The sequence below is a fragment of the Coturnix japonica genome, chromosome W (genome assembly GCF_054131305.1).
Source record: "Coturnix japonica strain WE chromosome W, WE-NBRP24, whole genome shotgun sequence".
Taxonomy (NCBI): Eukaryota; Metazoa; Chordata; class Aves; order Galliformes; family Phasianidae; genus Coturnix; species Coturnix japonica.
In genome coordinates, this window is record NC_140701.1 from 16,303,883 (window position 1) to 16,311,302 (window position 7,420).

At 48.9% G+C, this 7,420-nt stretch overlaps 1 pseudogene; it reads left to right on the forward strand.

Annotated features, from left to right (window-relative positions):
* The first annotated feature begins 823 nt into the window (after positions 1 to 823).
* Positions 824 to 1,789, forward strand: LOC146754561 (olfactory receptor 14C36-like; annotated as a pseudogene).
* Positions 1,790 to 7,420: the final 5,631 nt, after the last annotated feature.

Genomic DNA, 7,420 nt, shown 5'->3' on the forward strand with positions numbered 1-7,420 from the left:
TGTTTCAGCACTCTACGGGAGGACTCACCACATGTCTGGAATTAATCACCAACCACTTGAAATCCGGTGTTTAATTCAACAGATTTCAAAGTACGGTCAGGATGCTGTTGTTTTTCAGGAGTTGTTGGCCAAGAAGACCCAGGGACATCTCAGGGAAGACGAGTGGGAAAGACAAAAATAACATCCTCTGCTGCTGAGCTGGGCCAGGCTCCTGGGACACAGAGAGATCATACAAGTGGGCAGCGCTGCAGAGAGAACTCTGTGCCAAGGAGAAGCTCTTGTGCACAGCACAGCAGGGCTGGGGCATGAGCTGCAGGTGACATGAGGATAGAAGAGAAGGGAGAGAGAGCTCACAAAGTGTGTATGGTGTGAGCAGGCTGTGAGCTCACTGCAGGAGCATTGCACACAGACCACGACATGGTAAGTCTCTTACAGTAGGCAACACAGCTTCTTTTTCAGGAGGGATCACTAGACTGGGGACATCCCATAGCAGATCTGGCTGCAGGCACTTCATGTTTCTTTACTGTGGAAAAAGCCTTCTGCTCCAGCTGAGGGCTTCTGTGATGCAGCGTCAGAACACAGCCCTGAGGGCTGCGTGACCCAGAACGGCTGCAGGCTGTGCAGCCGGGGCTGCAGGCGGGTGCCCAGGGCTGTCCTGCAGAGCAGGGTCCCTGCTGTGCCCCAGGGGCTGTGTGCCGGGTATGGGATTTCCAAAGGGAAAGGAAAACTTTTATAGTATACCAGGAGGAGTGTCTCTGAGAATGGTCTGGAATTGTCATTATCTTCTGCACTCTGAGCAGGACTCCAAGCCCAGGAACAGCAGATGCACAACAGCAGCTCCATCAGTGAGTTCCTCCTGCTGCCATTGGCAGACACGCAGCAGTTGCAGCTCCTGCACTTCTGGCTCTTTCTGGGCATCTACCTGGCTGCCCTCTTGGGCAACAGCCTCATCAGCACAGCCGTAGACTGCGACCAGCCCCTGCACACCCCCATGTACTTCTTCCTCCTCAACCTGGCCCTCCTCGACCTGGGATGCATCTCCACCACTCTCCCCAAAGCCATGGCCAATGCCCTCTGGGACACCAGGGCCATCTCCTATACAGGATGTGCTGCACAGCTCTTTTTCTTTATCTTCTTTGCCTCAGCAGAGTATTTCCTTCTCACCATCATGTCCTATGACCGCTACGTTGCCATCTGCAAGCCCTTGTACTACGGGACCTTGATGGACAGCAGAGCTTGTGCCACCATGGCAGCAGCTGCCTGGGGCACTGGGGTTCTCCTCTCTCTTCTGCACACTGCCAGTACGTTTTCACTGCCTCTCTGCCAAGGCAATGTTGTCAACCAGTTTTTCTGTGGAATCCCCCAGATCCTCAAGCTCTCCTGCTCAGAATCAAATCTCAGGGAAGTTGTATTTATCATTTTTAGTGCCAGTTTATTCTATGGCTGCTTTGTTTTCATAGTGTTGTCCTATGTGCAGATCTTAATAGCTGTGCTGCGGGTGCCCTCTGAGCAGTGATGGCACAAAGCCTTCGCCACGTGTCTCCCGCACCTGACCGTGGTCTCCCTATTTATCATCACAGGCTTTTATGCCTATCTGAATCCCTATTCTGTCTCCTCCCCATCCATGGACCTGATGGTGGCAGTTCTGTACTCAGTGGTGCCACCAGCAGTTAACCCCCTCATCTACAGAATGAGGAACAGGGAGGTCAGGGATGTGGTAAAGAAAGTGATGACCAGATGTGTTTCAACTGCAGTGAACTGCCCATCTTTTGGAATTCATGACTTGTAATGCAGCTTTCTACTGAATCAAGCTCTCCTTTATTGTTTGTTTGTGGGGATACAAGAAAAGCTGTTCAGAGCAGCAGCTGTGGAGCAAGATAAACAGCATGGGAACCAAGGACACCTCTGCAAGGAGAAGAAGAGTCTCACAGCTCTGATTGGATATGTGCCTGCATGGACAGTTGAAAAGTGTTTTGTAGAATGCTTTGTTGACATATAAGGTGTTTGGGAAAGTTGTAAGGGCGGATGGGAAAGCTAGAAAATAACAACTTGTGAAGGTATATAAGGGATGTGAGAACTTGTAATAAACGATTTGGATCGTTCACATCTGAGTCCGTGCCGAGTCGCTGCATTTGTTTTCTTGGTTGTTTTTTTTTTGTTTGTTTGGTTTTTTTTGTTTTGTTTTTTTGTGGTTTGTTTGTGGATGAGCAAGGAGCTCATGCAGAAACTGAAAGGGAAGAAGAAGGTCCTTGAAATGTGGAAAAAGTGTCTGACCACATGTAGTCAGGGCCTGCAGGGATGGAACAAGGAAGTCTGAAGACCACCTGGGATTGAATGTGACAAAAGGATAATGAAAAATGCTTTTTAAAGTACGTTAGCAGTCAAAGGAAGACTAGGGAGACTGTGGGTCCCCTACTAAGTGAGGGGGGTGTTCTGGTAACAAGGGATTCTGAGAAGATGGAGATACTGATGGCCTTCTTTGCTTCTGTCTTGTGTGAAAAAGCTCTCCATCAGGAATCCCAGAACCTAGAGCTTACTGAGAGGGTCTGGGGACTGAGGGACTTCTCTTTAGTCAGGAAAGAGTTTTGCCACACCAATGTTCATAAATTCATGGTACCCGATGGGGTGCATCCATGGGTGGTGAGGGAGCTGGCAGAGGTGATTGCTGAATCGCTCTCTATCATATTTCAGACATCTTGGAGAACGGTGGAGGTGCCTGAAGACTGGAGGATAGCCAATGTCACTCCAGTCTTCAAAAAGGCAAGAAGGAAAATACAGGTAGTTACAGGCCAGTCAGCCTCACCTCTGTCCCTGGAAAGATGATGGAACAGCTTGTGCTGGATGCCATCTCTAGACAACTGGGAGAAAAGGAGGTTATCAGGAGTACCCAGCATGGGTTCACCAAGGGGAGGTCGTGCTCGACCAACCTTGTGGCCTTCTATGATGTTTTCACATCCTGGGTGGATGGGGAGAGAGTGGTGGATGTAGTCTACCTTGATTTCAGTAAGGCATTTGATACTGTCTCCCACGACATCCTTATAACAAAGCTGAGGAAATGTGGAATAGACTAGTGGACAGTGAAGTGGGTCGAGAATTGGCTGACTGGCAGAGCGCACAGGGTCATCGGTGGTGGTGCAGAATCTGGCTGGAGACCTGTAACCAGTGGTGTCCCCCAGGGGTTGGTGCTGCATCCAGTCTTGTTCAACATCTTCATCAGTGACCTTCACAAGGGGATATTGGTCACCCTCAGCATGTCTGCTGATAAAAAAAAGTTGGGAGGATTGGATGACACGCCTGAAGGCTGTGCTGCCATTCAGCAAGACCTGGACAGGCTGGAGAGCTGAGCAGAAAGAAACCAGATGAGGTTTAACAAAAGCAAGTGTAGAGTCTTGCACCTAGGGAGGAATAATTGCATACACCAGGACAGGCTGGGGGATGAGTATCTGGAGAGGAGCTCTGCTGAGAGGGACCTGGGTGGACACCTGATGGATGACAGGTTGGCCCTGAGGCAGCAGTGTGCCCTCGTGGTTAAAAAGGCCAATGGCATTCTGGGGTGCATTAAAAAGAGCGTGTCCAGCAGGTCGAGGGAGGTGATCCTCCCCCTCTACTCTGCCCTGGTGAGGCCTCATCTGGAATATTGCGTCCAGTTCTGGGCTCCCCAGTACAAAAAAGACAGGGATCTCTTGGAAAGAGTCCAGCAAAGGGCCACAAAGATGGTGAAGAGCCTGGAGCATCTCCCCTATGAAGAATGACTAAGTAAGCTGGGTCTGTTTAGCCCTGAGAAAAGCTGACAGAGAGGGGATCTAATCCAGATTTATAAATATCTGAGGTGTGGGGGCCATAGTGACAAGGCCAGTCTCTTTACAGTGGTACATGGAGACAGGGCAAGGGGAAATGGACTAAGCTGGAGCATAGGAAGTTCTGCACGAATGTGTGGAAGAACTTCTTTACGGTGAGGGCGATGGAGCACTGGAACAGGCTGTCCAAGGGTACTGCGGAGTGTCCTTCTCTGGAGATACTCAAGACCATCCTGGACGCCTACCTGGTGTAGGGAACCTGATTTGGAAGGGGGCTTGAACTCCATGATCTATGGACATCCCTTCCAACCCTTATGATTCTGTGATCCTGTGCGTAATGGGCACTTGAGACCGCAGAGTTATTTAGCTGACCAAATAGATGAGCTCACCAGGAGAAGAGACGGATCTTTCTCTGTTCCCCATCTACTGAAAATTCCAGAGCTTAAGGCATTCCACAACTGTGACACACCTACATTCTCTCACTGATGACACCTTCATTTGATCTGGGCTCTCATCTGAATGGCAGTTCCCTGGGGTGTCCAGCACACTCCCAGCCAGCTGGAAAATGCAGCTGAGGACCTTCAGGAAAGACATGCCCTGGTAGTCTCAGTGCTTGATGAACAACTGTGAGCCCCACAATGGGTCTCGTACCTGTGTGCCACTTTCTGAACACCAGTACCACGATGTAGATGCAAGGCCCAGCCAGGCTAAATCAAATCATGCTTCTGGAAGGGGATGCTCTTGATGAGTCTTTACATTAATGAGAGGACCACAAACAATCACTCAGTGAGCTCGAAATCTCTGTGGCTTTCCAGACCTAGGGTCTCGTTTGGCTCACAGAGACATGTTGGGGTGGTTCCCACCTCTGAACTGTACCAACCTGGATATGGACTCTTTATGACGGATGGGCAAGGAAGATGAGGAAAGTCTGCTTTTTGTGAGAGTGCACTGAGGTCTTCCTGGGGATGGAAGAGAAGCCAGCTGAGAACTGATGGAAAGGGCTCAGAGAGGAGAGTGGAAGGTTCTGTTCTGTGTATATATATATTTGGCAAAATTGTTATCCTTTTCTTTTTCTCCATCGTAGTCTGTAGATTAGTCTGATCCCTGGGTCAGGGATATTTCTAGAAAACTCCCCAGCCTTATCCGCTACTCTGATTATTACCCTTCATTGATAGTTCAGGCCGGCAGCAATGGGATTGCTGACAGGAGCCTGAGGATTATAAAAAATGATTTTAGGAGACTGGGGAAGTTAGTTGATGGAGCGGGCATACAAGTAGTGTTTGCCAGTATTCCTTTGGTGGCTGGGACAAACACTGAGATGATCAGGAAAAGTCATCTTATAAATGCATGGCTGAGAGGCTGGTGCAAATGCAAAAATTTTGGATTCTTTGATCATGGGGCAGTCTACTTGGCACCTGGCCTGAGGTTGGCTGATGGGAATTGCCTGTCTCCAAAAGGGAAATGGATACTTGCCCAGGAGCTGGTGGTACTTGTAGAGAGAGTTTTAAACTAGATAGTATTAGGTATTAGGAGAGAGGCGAGGGGCTCAGCTGAGGTGCGTCTACACTAATGCACACAGCATGGGCAACAAGCAAGAACAGTTGGAAGCCATTGTGCGGCAGGCAAACTATGACCTAGTTGCCATAACAGAAATGTGGTGGGATTGCTCCCATGACTGGAGCGCTGCAATGGATGGCTACAAACTCTTCAGGAGGGATAGGCAAGGAAAGAGAGGTGGTGGTGTGGCTCTCTGCATTAGGGAATGCTTTTATGCTACTGAGGCCCTTGACCTTGAAAGTCCAGGCGGACTGCCAATACCCCAGTTTATTTTGTAAACACTGCTGAGCTTTGCTTTTTTGACTTTTTTTTTTTCCTCTCTATTGAAGAAAAAAAAAAAAGTTTTCTCTAGTAAATTTGTTTTACAAGGGACTGCATGTCATTAGTTCCTCTTTTGTGATGCTCCAAACATATTGGACCATTCTTAAGCTAGCCATTTTTTCCTATGAAGCCATAGGAATGTATAATGGATTGAAAGCATGGTTAGCAACGCTTACTTGGTATCTGCATGCAGCTCCAGAGGGAGCAACTAATGCAACTAATAGTACAGAAATGGTGGGTTTTGAGCGTGCTCCTCCTTTTTTCTTTGCATCCTTTAAGCAGTCTTTGAATGACCGGTTGGCCCAGTGGACCACACTGTCGATCGTATCAATCTCCCTGAACTTACTGTTGGTTATTGTAATAATCTCACTCAGTATCTGGAATTATAACCTCAGGAGGAAGTCTTCCCTAGAACCAGAGAATACTGAGTGGCAGGGAGTGTGGAGAGACTTTGGAGAGACTTTTAGAAGACAGACATCTCTAGTGTCATGGAGCTCTACTCCTGAACACTTAAAGAATCCTGAGAGTTTGACCGCATATTTGAGACAGGAATGTTGTGGCTCAGGCAGATCTAAGGAGGCACAAATGACTTGGGGCCTAGCTAATGCTTATCAGGCCTTATTCAATACCATTCCTGAGAGGTTGAGAGAGAGAGTCTCAGGGCCGAGAATGAGAGTATGCAATCCAAACTCGACACCCTCCGGTCCGAGCATAATGTCCTCCAGTCCGGGTACAACGCTCTCCAGTCCGAGCACAACGCCCTTCGGTCAGAGCACAGTGCCCTTCGGTCTGAGTGTAACATCCTCCGGTCAGAGCACAACTCCCTCCAGTCCGGGTACAACACACTCCAGTCCAAGTACGACGCCCTCCAGTCTGAGCGCAGCACCCTCCAGCCCAAGCACGATGCCTTCCAACCCAAGTGCGACACCATCCAGACTGAGCACAACACTCTTCAGTCCGAGCATAACGCCCTCCGGTCCGAGCACAACACCCTCCGGTCCGAGTACAACACTCTCCAGACTGAGCACAATGCCCTCCGGTCCGAGCATAACGCCCTACGGTCCAGGTACAACACTCTCCAGTCCAAGTACGACAATCTCTAGTCTGAGCGCGACACCCTCCAGCCCATGCACCACAGGGGGCACATGTAGTCCAATTGGACCAGCCATCGGGGGCACCAGATACAATGTTGGTTGCCCCTGTAAGAGAGCGAAAGACAAAATGTGTTTCAACTCAGTTAGAGAAAATGCAGAAGGATTTAGAAGAGCAGAGGGAGTTAGGAGAGCAGGGGGAGTCAGAAGAGCAGGGGGAGTCAGAAGACCAGAGGAAGTTAGAGGAGCAGAGGATGTTAGAGGAGCAGAGGATATTAGAGGAGCAGAGGATGTTAGAGAAGCAGAAGAAGTTAGAGGAGCAGAGGAAGTTAGGAGAGAGGAAAAAGAAGATGGGTTACCTGGAGGAAATAATACAAGAGTCAGAGTCATAAGAAGAAGAGGAGCCAAAAGCTAGATTTTCTTTACGAGAATTTCTCGAGTCCAAACTTATAGATGGGGCAGCCTCATCAACACAGTTGCCACCATCAACACCTGGGACTCTTGATAGAGCAAAAGGTGAGCAAAGTATTATGACCATTATTGATCAATCTTTTAAAATGAGTGAAATTCGAGATCTAAGAAAGGATTTCACACGTCAGCCAAAAGAACATATGGTCACTTGGTTACTTTGATGCTGGGACAATGGTGCCAGCA